This window comes from Balearica regulorum, chromosome Z, assembly GCF_011004875.1.
Source record: "Balearica regulorum gibbericeps isolate bBalReg1 chromosome Z, bBalReg1.pri, whole genome shotgun sequence".
NCBI classification, from domain to species: Eukaryota; Metazoa; Chordata; class Aves; order Gruiformes; family Gruidae; genus Balearica; species Balearica regulorum.
The window spans coordinates 76,678,243-76,692,699 of record NC_046220.1 but is presented as its reverse complement, the minus strand read 5'-3'; the positions used below and the strand labels follow the sequence as shown (position 1 = coordinate 76,692,699).

The window sequence follows — 14,457 nt, the reverse complement described above, 5'->3', positions numbered from 1 at the left end:
ATGGACAAGCCCTTGCTTCACCCCATTGCTCCAAGAACATAAAAAGGACACAGGAAGGATGTAGGGACAGGACAGGACCTTTACATTTACACTATGCAACCCTTCTGTTCACGCATCAGATCTATCCATGGTGCCCATCATCCTACACTTCAGAGAAAGCTTGTCTCATTTAGAGGCCCTGTGGTAAGGCATCTCTTACAGTAATACAGGAAAAGGTTTGAGGAAACTGATTTATTTCCACCCGCAAGCTCAGCCCCTGGGTGCTCAGCCCAGCCCCTGGCAGACTGGGAGAAGCATCCCAGGCTGAACATTGCCCTCCCGAAATATGTGCCCACCCTCGCCCCCGCAAGCGCAGAGCATCCGCCAGCGGTCCCGGAGCAGGCCCTGCCGGGAGATGGCACTGCAAGCAAGGAGAATTATCCCGCGGCGTACCGAGGGTGGCAGGAGGTGCCGAAGCAAAAGGGTCCTTTTTATTTCTATTTTTCCCTTCCTTCCCCTGAGACCCTGCTGGGAAAATACTCCTCTTGTCACCTGTGATGACTGCATCCTCGCCGCTTAGTAACATTTCTTTTATGGCAAGCGAAACTTGCTGCTAACGAGGCAGCGGGTGAGCAAGGGATGGCTGGAAATAGCAGGCACACATCTACCAGCATCTGAGCAAAACAGGATGGAGGGGAAAAAGTCTGTGTCTGTCCTCAGGGGATCAAGACAGCCCTCTCCATGCAGGAGGTCTGCACTATCAGACTCTGCCTCAAGCTCTCCAGAGCATCAATATTTCAAACTGCAGGCTCCTCCAGCTCCAAAATCACCCAAAACTTCCATGGGAGCATTTAGGTTTTGGGTTGGGTTTTTTTGTTGGGTTTTGGTTTTGGTTTTGGTTTTGGTTTGGTTTGTTTTTTTTCTTTTTGAGATCAAACAAGGGAGCTGTGCAAATATAATGAATTCTTACCTCTAGGTAAGAAGTTTTACTAAAGTGGTTGTCAGGGAATCAAAATTTACAGCACCTGAAGTTTTGCTGACTTGCTGTTTCGCATTGAGGTATCAGGGGACATGCAGATTTTCTTGTTTCTTATAAGAGCTTGAATCTCCACCTGGATGAAACTGAGAAATTTCGGCAGTCTTTTGCGATGCCGGCCCAATTTCCCAAGAAAATTTCATGGGCTTTTCCGCACCCTGCCAGATTTTTCAACACCTTTCAGGAAGTCACAGCTGAGCAGTTTTGGTCAGGATAGTTTTGCGTTTCAGGGAGAATATTTGGACCATTAGGTCTTCTCAGCAGATAGTTGTTGAATGCCCCCAGGACTGGCATTTCTGCTCCCCCCTGGTCTATGGTCCCAGGCAGCAAGGTGTTCCCAAAACAGGCGATATCCTGCAAACCCAGTGAGAAGACACCCATCAGTTCTCTTGTGAAAACAGATGCGTTTGGGCTCAGATAAAAGACTCCTGGCTGTTTGAAGCTTGCTTTGGAAAAAAAAAATATATATTTTTTTCAATTGGAAATTCTCAAAACTTCAGTTCTGAGAACATGAAAATGTTGGTGCCCTTCCTGCTCTGAGAACATGATAAAAAGCAATTACATAATTTGTCTTAATGGCCCATTCTGGCATTTTTGCAAAGAAAGGGTCTGCTTTTTAGTTTTGAGCAGGAGCCAAATGAATCTATACTGAAAAAAAAAAGACCAGTGTTAAGAGGTCACAACTGAAACATTTCAACATGGGGTAAACAGGCAGGTGTGTTTAACACCCTGCAATTTTGCCAGGTTGTGGGAGAGAAAAGCAAACATTTGTCCAATTTTGGTCTTGGCAGTGGTGAGGCTGAAGGAAGGGATGGCTGGGACATTGCTAATGAAGGAGAGGAGATGGAGGAAGAGGAAGATGGCAGGGGATGCAGGAGCAGCAAGAAGAGGGGGTATTTTTGCTTTGCTATATAAGGGCTATGTGGTGCGTAACTGTGCCCATACAGTCTTTGCTAGTGAGCATGGGAGTCACTCATCCTCATCGTATAGATATGCCCCAGATAGAGGCACCAAGGAGCTATGGGGTGAGGATGAGGCTAAGCCCAAGAGGGTTTCACTTGCTTAGGTGAGCTGCTAGGGTGGGCCTATAGGAGTCAACCCTCAAGGCTGGGGAGGAGAAACCCAGCAAATTATTACAAGAAATGCATCTTTGAAAGGTTCTCAATGAGAACCAAATAGTGGGGGGGCACAGGAATGGAGATGGTGGTGGCATCTCTTTCCAGGCATCATATTTGCAATGGTGATTTCCCACTGTGGTTTTCCCTCCCAAATGCAGCAAACAGGAGCTCACAGGGGCTGCTGGCAGAGATGGGGAGCTCTCCCTCCTCTCCTTCCCCTGCTCCCCCCACCCGGCACTGATGTTTCCCAGGTGTTTTTGACTTGCAGAGTTTGAAACTGAGTCACCTTCGATATTTCCTGACATTTCCCAGAATTTTTTTAACTGCAATTTTATATTTACTGCAAATGTGGCTTTCTGGGGGTGCTTTTCATCTAAAGGCAAAAAGAGCAAAAGTGAAACAAAATTAATCTCCACCCCCCCCCGCCCGCCAAAAAAGAAAACCCCTTTTGAAAATCATGGGGGCAGAGGTTTGCAAATTCCTCACCAAAAGACATTCAAAAAGCAACTCTTTCACTTTTTTTCTTTTAAACCCGACGTTTTCCCGCTAAAAACTTCAAACCACTCTAATCCCTGGCTTCTGCTTTCTATATGAGGAGGACGATTCATGATAGAAGCCAGTCTCACAACCAGAGCAAAGAGTCACGCTGACGCTGATGCTGGCTTGCCTCAAGGTGTTAATCCACAGGGAGATCGTGGGGGACAAACCAGCTGTGACAGCACGGGCCACATCTTGGGATGGGCTCACCCATGGCTGGTGACTGGTAGGGTTTTGTGATGGGGTTCCCAATCCAGGCAAGAGCCACAACCATGAGGACATCCTTGCTTTCTCAATGGCAATGAGAGCACCTCTGCCATGCGTAAAAGACTGCAGACCCTACGGTGGTTTGCGTGCAATCCTGTTATAGGAGGGGCTGGAGGCAGGATGCCTAGGTACCCTCCTGAAGAGGTGTGCTATCCTGTGTGTGCCTCGTGCCAGCCACATCCCTCTGGACACCTCCATGGCCCCCAACACTGACAGCGGGACAGCACCAGCCCATCTCTGTAAGATGTCCTGATCCATGGGGGAAAAACATCCCACCTGGCAAATACACAGGATTATGATGCTGATTTCCCAGTTCCAGGAGCATTGCAACACCCATCCTGTAATTCAGGGTATTCATGAAACAGAGATGCAAAACATGGTTGCTGTAAGGTCTGAGTTCTTGCCTGAGATTACGTGGGGTTGTGCTTGTGACACCAAGGAAAAAAAGTGCTGAGGGGAAACCTTTTCCAGACCCCTTCCTGTTGTTCCTTGCTCAGAAAGACATATGCAAAAACGTATTTTAAATATGGCTTTCATTCCATGCTGAGCCTCTTCCGAGCGAGGAGCTGGCAGCAGCGGGCCATGTGCTGAGTGGGTGATGGGACGGACGTTATTTATAACAGGTGTCAGGCGGTACTTTGTCATCGAAATCTTACCCGGCAGTAGCAGCGAGGGGTCTCGCCATATGCCAATCTCTGTTTTCCAGGAGTGGTTTGATAACAGAGTGCGGCAAACCTGACATTCTTGCTGCACATGGAAACTTTACTCACATATTTTAGCTGACCGGTGGGATCTCATCCTGTCTGCACCCCATGATATCCCAAATCATGCTCATCACTCATGTCTGAGACGCTGGATGCCCGTGATCACAGTTGCATCCAAGGACAGGATTTTCTTCTGTGCAAACCTTTGCACACATGCATGGCCACATTACACCCTGCTCAGGCTCTGGGACGTCCCCATGGCCTCTCGTCGTTCACACCTTGCTGTGTGCAGGCACACAAATGCTCACCACCATCAGCCTTCCCAGGAAAATGGGTAACAGGCTGGAAAGCTACAGCCAAGTCCTGCACTTATTATCTCCATCTTTGTCTTTCGCACGCACCTCCTGCCGTTCCCCTCTATCTCCACAGGAAGAAGTTTGGCAAACGTAATAAAGACAAGGTGAAGTTTTACATAAAATAATCTCTCCTGCCATGAGTCCTGAGGAATTTTAATCAGTCCAGGAGTACCGACAGAATTCCTTTGCCTGCAATCTTTTCATGATCTTGCTTTCCCCTCTTGTTCCTCGTGGGGAGCATTTGCTGAGAAGATGATTAAATCGGGCTGGTAAAAAGCTCGTTGGCTCCGCAGCTCCCATCTTTTCCTGTTTCTTTGCAAGATCATTTGTACTTTTTTCTGGCCCGCGGCATGCCAGGTCAGCTGCTTTCTTTGCCTACCCTGTACGTTTCCTCACCATTGTTGTGGGGGTTTTCCCCCTCTGGAGAATCTCTTTTGTGCAAAGGCGAGAGACAAGGCTCCTAGCTCAGCCTGCTGTGTTGTTGTTTGCCTGAAGTCCAGCAGGAATTCAAGGAATGGTTCCCCACGTCTCCTATTCACCTTGCTCCTGCTGGTGGCAAGGGGTCGGGCAGGGGGGGTGAATATTTTGTGGGAGCCATGAGCGAGGAGCACAGACGTAGGGGCTGATGTGAACTCAGGGATTTTGGAGGACTGAAACTCATATGCGTGTTGCCTGCCAGTAGTTCAGTGTAGGAATTTGGGCATTTGGCTTTGAACAAATGATTCACCAGTAATCGTTCAATCAGCTCTCCTGATGGTTGAATAATCTGTGAGTAATTTATTCAGATGTTTGCCATGAAGTATCAAATAAATGGTTTGGAAAAACACCGACTCAGACTCTTGCCTTATGTATACTCAGCTCTGGGGTACAACTAGGCAAATGCTATCACCTGAGCTTTGGCCCTGGGTGACCAAGGGATCCGTCTTGCTTTATAACTGGCCAGGTCCAGCCCAAAAAGTTCAGGATCTGACCATGGCTCAGCTCCATTGTACTCTTGCCATGCAGCTGTGAAGCATCTGCTCTCCTGCATGGGGTACCACCGCTGCTGGAGGTAATGTGGTAGTGACATTTTTGGTGAGAGTGTCATAGTTGAACATCAATATACAGGCTCGTGGTGACCCCCAACTTTCTCTGAGTGGCTCCCACTGGGATATGGTGGATGGGAAAAGCAGCCCACGGTGATGGCCTGATTCTGGTTCATAAGCTAGCGGAGAGTCATTTCTCTGGGTCCAGCTTTGGATCCATTGGTGCTGTGGCATCTTTCCATCCCTGTCCTCATGAAACCACCTGCTCTCCTGACACACTTCCCAGGGGTGTCTGAGTGCTGCTGCTTCCCCCACAGCTTTTTCTCCTTCTTTTTCAGCCCTGATTCTGGCTGAAAGCAGGGCTGGAGGGATGAAGGCAGGGGGGAGGGCGGGGGGGTGGGCAGGGAACGGGTTGGGATTTTCTTTCTTCTTCCATTTCACAACTATTTCAATCTGGTCCAGAGTCTCTGGGCAGAAGGGTCATTCTCCAGCTCTGCTGCAACCTGTTGAACAGCCTTGGACACATCCCCTCTCTGCTCTTAGTTTTCCCTCCTGTTTTTTTATTATTATCTATCACAAATTCCCCCAGAGCCCCAACATGCTGGTTATTCTTCATAGATAAAACCAGTAACAATAAACAGATAATTTTTTGTGGACCTTTGTCTGAGACAAAACATCATTATTTCCATCCAATTAATAGTGGCTTTTAGTAGCATCAATGAAAAACTAGACAAAACCTGGCTTCCCCCCAGCCCCTTTCCCTTGCCTGTGTGACATTGTCTGTATGAGGCCAGGACTGCGGAGAGAGGTGGTATCTTTAATTTGATCAACATATATCTAGTTGGAACAAAACAGATTGACTTTTGTAGGTTTGCCCAAAGATTACCTTCTTTTTTTTTTTTTTTCTTTAAGAGGAAGATCAGGAAGAAAGTTTTGTTGTTGTTGTTACTACTGTTGTTTTCTGCAGCCCAGGAGAAGTCCCGGGATGCCAGGGAAAGTGGGAACATGCCAATGGGAGTATTTCTCCCAAGTCCTCTCTGCAGAGTTTTCGCGTGCGTTGTTTCCTGAGTCACGGAGATTTGTGCTGGGAACGCTTCGATATCTGGAAGCTGAAACAGCCCTTACTGCCGACCCGAGTGCTGATGTCCAGGGAGCAGCACCCCAGACCTGCCACAGCCCCTGGGGTGGGGACCAGGGCAGAGGATTCCCATAATGAGTTGTAGAGTTCCCCAGGTCTCCCCAAAAAGCCCCTGTCAGCACCAGTCTCTGACCCTCGCTGGCACCTAGCCCCTGGCAGCGAGCAGGCTGTTTCTCCATGGGCATTTGTCTCTTCCAGGCTGGGGAAACAGAGGTATTTATCTGCACGCTGGCAGCCAAGCTGGGGATATGGCTGGAAAGGGCTATTCCCCCGCAGACCCCCCGCCCCATGGCAGCCCCCTAGCTGGTGCCACAACGGTGCCAATTGGCTTCTCCCCAAATCGCCCCCTCCCCCAGGTGTTTTCAATTGCCTGTGGGGTGGCAGGACAGGGGGGGAGGTGGGACCCCCAGGAGGGCGCCTTCTCCTCGGCCTCCTGCCCACCCTGCCCTTCCTTGCCCCGGGGCCGCTCGGCTGTCCTTGCTCACCCTCCCCTTTGGCTCCTGCTCCTTTGGCCTCACTGCGGCTTTAATTTTAGCAATTCCTTGGAAAGAGTCATTTTCCATAACTCAGCTCACAGCGAAGCCCTCTGCCTGCCAGCTCTGCCTTCTCACACGTGTTCCTGGCGTGCCCCAGCAGCACACGCCTGCACCTGCCCAGCCAGGCCTGCCTGTCCCAGCCTTTTGCACACTAAAGCCTCACACCCGTCTCCCGTCCCCCCTTGGCACGTTTCATCCTGGCACTCCCGAATTCCATCGTGCCACAGCTGGAGTAGGCACCCTGGCCCTGCTGCATGGCCACCCTGCGGCTTCAGCGTCGTCAGGAGTCGTTGTGCACGGCACGCCTGTCCTCTTCGTGCTGCAGACCCCCATGTGTGTGACAGCTCATGGTCTTTACCTGCAATGGGAAATGGGGCAACCCGGCACAACGCGGGGGACCCCACAGCCGTGGGAGGGCGATGGATGTTTGGTGTGCACCAGCAGGTTGCATTTGAGTGGGAAAGGTGGGTGCACGTGTGGGTGGGCTGCCTCACTTGTCCGTTGGTTGTGCAACAGGGTGTGGGAGCAGAGTCTTGTGTGCGTTGGGTGTTCAGTTGTGCAGTCTGTGTGTGTGTGTGTGTGTGTGTGGAGAGAGAGAGAGGGGTGAGTGCGGTGCTTTCAGTCTGCATCTGTGGGTGGTGCTTTTGTTGTGCATTCCAAGACAGTGCTTGTGCAAGGGGGTGTGGCACTCACAAGTGGGGTGTGTGCAAAGATGTGCGTGGAGGTGTGCATGGAAATGTTAGTGCAGTGCCTTCATTTGGGTCTGCATCTCTTGATGGGGGGGAGTGTGTGGAGGGTGCATTGTGCATGATGGTCTGTGTGGCTCCATGTGTGTGGGGCACACATGAGTGTGCATGTGTATGTGGGAGGCTATGAGTGTGCTACCTTCGCTCGGGTCTACATCCTGGGGAGGTGGGGGGACTCGCGGCGTGCCCCCTGCCCATGCAGGCAGAGACTGTGCTACGCACAGCATGTGTGTATGTGCACGTGTGACTCCGCGCGCACGGTGCTTTCACGAGTGTGCTCCGCCGCGTACATTTGCACGGGGTGTGTGGGTGTGTGCGCGCGCGCGTGTGTGCGGTGCCTCCCTCCGGTTCAGCATCCGCGGGGGGGGGGGGGGGGGAGGGGGGCTGCGTGTCCGCAGGGGCGTGTGCCAGGGCGCGCGTGCAAGGGCTCCCGCGTGGTCAGCGGCGGACGCGCGTGGGTGTGTGTGTGTGTGTATGTGCGTGTGTGTGTGTGTGTGTGTGTGCGGGCGTGGGGCGGGTACGCGCGGCGGGGCCGGGAGCGCGTCCGCGGCGCTGTGCCGGGGGGTGCGGGCTGAGCTCATCGCTGGCTCCCCGGCGCTCCTTACCAGTGGCTTCTGCGGTCACATGGGTTATGTGCTGGAGTTTAAAAGAGCTTATAGCCCCCGAGCCGGTGCAGAAGCAGCCGGTGGTTGCATGGGGTAGTGCCGAGAGCGGCGGCGAGGAGGGCGCCGTGAGTACCGGGTGGCCGGGGCAGGAGGGCGGTGCGGGGTGTCCCCCCACCCGCGGGACGGAGGCGGAGGAGGTGGCGAGCGGGCGCGGGGTCAGCGAAGGCGAGCCCCAGTGCCCGCCGCCGAAGCGCCGCTGTCTTTCTGGGAGGCGAAACGGGGGACAGGAACGCTTACTTCCCCCCCACCCCCAGTGTCTGGTGTTCCCTCCTGCCCCGCAGCCGTGCACCTTTCCCCAACGCGCCCACGCGTGTCCATGCCCAGCCGTGGGCCACGCGTCCGCACCCCCCCCTTCCCCCCCCCACCCCATGCTGCCGGGGCAGGGGCGAAGCCCACGAGGAAACAATTTGGGTAACTTTCCTGCTCCGCCGTTCGTGTGTGTCCGCCCTGCGCCCTGGCCGGGCGTTCCCGGCGGGGAGGGATGGAGGACATGGGATTGGGGCGTCTCCGCACCCCCCAGGGCAGCGGGTCCGCGGCGGGCAGGCACGGCGGGACCCCCCCGTCCCCAGCGGGGTGGGCATCGCGGCCGCTGGGAACGGCATCAGGTTGAAGGCTGGGAAGGGATGAGCCCTCCTGCCTGCTGCATTGCATGAGCAGGGCTGGAGCCGAGGTTGCGGGGCGGCTCTTTGTAAACCGGAGCCCGTGGATTTCCTGGGCGGGAGAGCAGACTTTTTCTTCGTTTCTCCAAAGGTGCAACCTGCCCTTTCCTTTGCTGTGGCAGGGCTGATTTTTTTTTTAAATTTTCTTTTTTTTTTTTTTTTTTTTTTTTTTGAGAGGGGTGCGTGATTTTATAGGAAAAGTGTCTGCTTGGCGCTTCTGTGGAACTGTTCTCTCTGGGCTAGGCAGTTCATCCCGAGCGCGAGTACGAGGGCTGCCTTCCAGAATTGCATAATACACACCGATCCCTTTGCTGCACAAATTCCCTGACATTTCCAGATCTTGGTGACTTCCCCCACTGCAATCTTAAAACCAGATTGGGACTCCAACCAGCGTGTGAGCTAATTTGTGCTGCCTTCGCTGGGGACAGAACCTGGTCTGCATGTTTTGGCTTTCCTGGCTCCTCTGACAGTTGTTTCTTAATTCACGAAACTTTTTTGGTATAAAGATTATCACTTCTCCTTTGCTCTCTTAGAAAGCCCCTTTCTTCCCCACCCCATGCTTATAGCACATGTTTATAGACACAGAGCACAGGTTGCAGAAAGAGAACTGCCTGCAAAGCTATTTGACTTCTTTTTCACGTCTCTTTGTGTTTCAATTAATGGGATAGTCTAGGCAGTCCTTTCCTCAGATTGTTTTTTCCTCAGGAACTTGCAGACTTCTGCTAGGATTTTGCTAATTTAACTCTGACCATGCCCGCAGACAGTGTTTGTGTGTTACTTACCTCCGTGAGGGACGGGACCTGCGCGCGCTGCTGCCGGTCCTGCTGGCTATGTATGCCGGCAGTGGGGCAGGGACACTGGCTGCTTCCTGTGAAACGTGCAAATATGTGGGAGCAGCCGTTCTTGCTCCCTGCCCTGCCCCTCTGTGAGGAGTTAGAGCTTTGCCGTGATGGCTGGAGATGTGCAAGAGATGCTTGTGTTCGACTGGGCATCTCGCTGGGACCAAATCTTGGGACCAGAGCTTGCTGGGGAGGGTGGACTTTTCCGGGACGGGCTGTGCTTTGGAAATAAGAGCCCTGTGCCTGGCAGATTCTTCACAACAGCCCTTTAGGATAACTTCATCAGAGCCCGTTGTCAGAGCAGGCCGAGCCACAATCTGATGACCATGCGTTATCTTTGGTCTGATTTACCCCCAGAGGTCCCCATTCTGCAAAGGCATTGCATCCCCATCCCCATGGAAGGTGCTCAGCACCTCCTGGACTTGGGAAGGAAGAAGCCCTGGGACCTCTCAGAGCTGCAAAGCTTGTGATGCACGTACATGTACAAATAACTGTGCAGCCAAGGCTCAGCTATCGGAGACGTGGCCGACTCTCGGAAGCTGGCAGCAGCAGTTTCGTGGGTACGAGCCCCAGCTCCCGGCCACTCTGAATTAATTCCCCGGCAAGCCGGAGGAATGCATCCTGCCCCAGCTCAGTCTGGGGCTTGGTGTGCGTCTGGGGAGCCTGTCTCTCGGCTCTGTCATTTATTATTGCTGCCGCTGCCATTACGCCTGACAAATGGGAGTTGCTGAGTAATGTGCTGTTTGTGTGTAAATATCTGAGTGCTTGCAGCTGAGCTCACTTCTGCGACTTTGCAGGAAGCCGTCTCAGCACCTTTCCTCCGTGAAGACCTCGGAGAGCAAAGGCATCCTTCCGTGGGGACCTTCCCACCGCTCCCAGCAGCTTTAGCCTTCGCTCTCCGCTGCTTTCCTGCAAGCGTGAAGCCTCCGTCCTCTCGGGTTAATGTGGAGGCCCTGCTGCTTTCCTGAGTGAGTCAGGGGTGGGAAAGGGCTCTGTGTGTGTGTGTGTGTGTGCGCGCGCCTGCGTGTGCATGCGTGTGTGTGTGTGTGTGCACACCTTCTTAGGCACTGAGGCACGGTTGCTCCCAAGGGTCCTTGTCCTAGGCAGAAAGAGTTTTGGAGACTTTATGTGTTTTGATAGAGACAAAGTCATGCACAACTAAGAAAGGAGTTTTATTTTGATTTTTTTTTTAATCTACATACTCAGTTTCCCTTAATTTTATCCCATTTCTGCTGAAGATGCTAAATTATTCCTTCCCATACCATTTTCATCCCATTTGCAGATTAGCATCCGACTGCTTCTGTCAGTACTCACTCAGCCCAGCTAGACTGATCGCAGCTCTTTTAATCTCCCCTTGTAAATCAATCCCTTCTGCCTCCTGATCATTTTTGTCGCTCGTTTTTCTGAAATCCCTCCAATTTGTCCATTTTGTGTCGGTGACGTATGCCTGGCCCTAAACATGATGTATACCAGGCATGGCAGCGTGAGGGAAGGACACCTCCTCCCCTCCCACCCCGCTGGGGCTTGTGATGCTTTGTCAGCACTGAACTGAGTTACTTCCCCATTATTCTAAGCTATAGTCCCTGCTCAGTGTTGCAGAAGAAAGCAGCATACCCAGGTCAGTGCCCTGGGGAGAATTCCTCCAAATTTTGGTGATGAGTTGCTGAGGTTTGCCTGCATGCTGCGAGCACACACTGGAAGGGGTCGGTGCTCTGTGTGCAGTCTGTGGGGTGCCTATCCCTGCAAGAGGCAATAGTTGAACAAGGAGGGATGAGCAAAATAAGAGAGGGCAAGTGGTATTGGGGCTGCTGCACAGATGGGGAAACTGAGGCACATGTGTGGGCTCAGTGCACATTTCCTGTGCTCCCGTCCAGCACACGCCTCTTGTTTAGGTGCCGTGTGTGCAGGGTCCGGTCCCAGTTGCACCCATTGGTATTGCAGCCAGTGTGGGCATTTTCCTGGGAGGTATTGGATCTTAACATTTGGTCAGAGCAGGCTGGCAGGCAGGGATGCTGGGTTCTCAGCTAGCTGTCTGTGGCCGCAGCTTGATGTCTCAGGTGCTCTCATGGGGACTTTGTGCAAAGGCAGTGATGTCTTGCATTCATGCACTTTGAAGTTTTGTCATCGCAAACCATGAGCTTCTAGCACCACACATTCCCATTAGCTGGAAGGGTCGTGCCCTTCCAGGGACCATCTATTTTTAGGAGGAGTTGTGTTCTGGACAGTGTCCACCGCAGATGCTCTCTGCCTCCTCCTCCTGGCCCCTCGCCAGGGACACCGCTCAGGCTATCTGCTGGTGGGGCAGATCTTGCTGAGGCTCTGCGGGAGCGTTAACGGAGGTGGCACTGAGCTGGGCACGGGGACACTTGGGGGGCTATCACTGTGCTGGGGGTGCTGGGGAGGGCCAACGAGCTTGCACTGCCTTTCACCTGAACTATTAGAAGTGGTGTTTAACTGTGCTGTAGGTACCAGCAGGACACAGTACCGGTTGTACGGTGGGATCAGTAAGGGTACTGCCTGGGCCAGGTGGTACCCAGTGCCCGGTGCCGGTGCCGGTCCGTTCACCAGGATGACACTAGGGGGCACGAGATCTGCTGGAATCCCTTTGTCGGGGATGGGGAGGAAGGATGCGAAGCTGCTCTTGACCCTTCAAGCCGGTACATCATCCCACTGCACATTTTGTAGAAATTTCAGTGTGAAACCCCAAGGGCTGCCCCGGGTTACTCGTTCTGCGGCAAGGGCAGGAGGCAGCTCTCCCGATGCTGCTCTGCTGGATCCGTGCATCGACAGCTGTGGGAGCAGCAGGAGTAAGGATGGGAGCACTCAGCCAGAAACATCTCCAAAGTGAGAAGATGGATACAGCCAGAGTGCCAGAGAGTCTCTGGGGAATTTGGGAAATCCAGGAAAACACCTAGCATGGTTTTAATGCCTCTCCAGAGGCAGTGTCCAGAGCAGGGATTAAGTTAGATTCAGGGTTGGCTTTCAAGATGAAGCGTATTATAGTTTCATTTTCTGCTGGATGTTAAGTTCACGCGTGATGTCTCCTCAGGGTCATGTTCTCCCAAAGCAGCAGAAACTTTAGAGAGTCTGATTTAATGAATGGTTCTGATCGATCTGAAACATGGGGGAGGTGTGTGTTTGTGTGTGTGTGTATATATTATACATATCTGTCCATCCATATATCTGGATAGAGTGCAAAGAATGTGTTTTTGAAGGTATGTTTATGCATTTCTGCATACATTCAGCTGTAATATTGTCTTCTGTCCTTAAAATCTATTATTCCAGCTGTGAATGCGTGTATGTATATTAAAACACTGTATACTGGAGTCTCTGTCTTGTTATAACAAACCTCACGAAAAGCAAATAAAGAGACATTGTTCTCATAGCAGGCTTGGAAGGACTCAATATTTATCTTCTATGAATTTTGATAGTTTTTGTTCAGCATGTTTGCAGTTATGATGGTGGGGTTGTTTTGTGGTTGGGGGTTTTTTTTTTGCTTATCTACTTAAAATTTTGCACTAGTGGGAAACTGAAAACATTCAGATCGTTTCAGTTTATTCATTACTTAATGAAAAACGAAATCGAGCTTCTGGATTGAAATGTTGATGCTTGATAACATTCTGGCATATTAATTTCTAAATGGTTAGTTTTTTTAATGCCTTCTGTCGCCAGATACCAGGATCCTTTGCTGGAGCACCGCTTCTCTCGTAAGCCCCCAGGCAATATTTTTAGTAGGACACTGACGCATCGCAAATATTCCCATTCTCCTAGAAAAGGCTTTGCTGATTGTTGTTGAAAGTAGCACTAGGATGGTTAGAAATGAGAGATCAGAGGAAGACAATGCTGCTGCGTCAGTGCGTTTGCTTTGTCACTTTGATGGAGGTTTGTGTCCAGCCGTGCGGGTGTGTGCCTGTGTGGATGCAAGGGCACTTCCCCAGCTGGCTTCTGAGCCAGGGCTGAGGACTAGGGGTTTATTTATTTTGAAATGCTTTGTGAAGTGGAAGGAGGTCTGGGAAAAAGTGCCGAGTCTACTTTTAAGTCAATTAGGGCTTGTATCCGAAGGCGTGACATGGTTTGAAGAGGAGAGGGTGATTTGTCTGAAGATGTTACCTAATTAGAGGGTATAGTCAGGGCTCTAATTAGCCGTGACACCCTAAAGATGTCATCGAAGCCCTCCTGAGGCATTGCTGATCTGTCAGCATGGCTGTGAGCTGTCTGGATAGTGTGGCCATGCATAGCTGGGGCTACCACCCTCTGTCTGGGAGGCAGCCAGGATGCTGGTGGTGGAATAAGCTGTTTTCCTTCAGGTGACTTGCGATGCCCTCTGGGGCTGCTGCCAGCCCCAAATGATGTTCGTAAAGTCACAGAATGAAAGGAAAGCTGCGGCAGATGGAAGAATTAATACTAGTGCCCGTTACATTGGAAATCTCTCTCTTTTTCCCAGGGGATTGCTTTCTGCTGCTCCCTGCTCTGGGGGAGGCTGGAGGAGGAAGGCTGGAAGAGTTTGCAATAAATGATGCTGTAGTGTAGTCACGGCTGTGTTTGCAGCAGCTGGTGGAGTGGTCGTGACCCGTCTCTTAGCGTTGTCTTACAGAGGGGACATGGGATCAACTGAAATCTGGCTTGCCTGGACCTAGTTGCATTTAAATACTATGCAACACACCCTGAGAGGGGTGGAATTGGTGGAGGAAATGGCACAAGAAATGCTGGGTCAGGGAGAGAGGCTGCTGGGGAGGCTTTGCCCTGATGAGGGATGTGACTCGCAGCCTGGACCTCCACTGACCCAAACCTGAGTGGTGGGGTGGTTGGTCCCCCTCTGAAAGGAGGGACTGAGGGCTGCTGCAGGACTGCT

General features: G+C 51.9%; 1 protein-coding gene across 4 annotated transcripts in view; it reads left to right on the top strand.

Annotated features, from left to right (window-relative positions):
* Positions 1-7,988: 7,988 nt before the first annotated feature.
* Positions 7,989-14,457, top strand: part of CNTFR (ciliary neurotrophic factor receptor) — a 212,000-nt gene continuing 205,531 nt past the window's right edge. For 2 of the 4 annotated variants that reach the window (XM_075739641.1, XM_075739640.1), the window contains exon 1: positions 8,015-8,172. The gene's annotated coding sequence lies outside the window, so the exon portion shown is untranslated. Of the gene's footprint in view, positions 8,173-10,377; positions 10,574-14,457 lie in introns of those variants that run through there. The other 2 variants (XM_075739638.1, XM_075739639.1) reach the window with 2 other exon arrangements.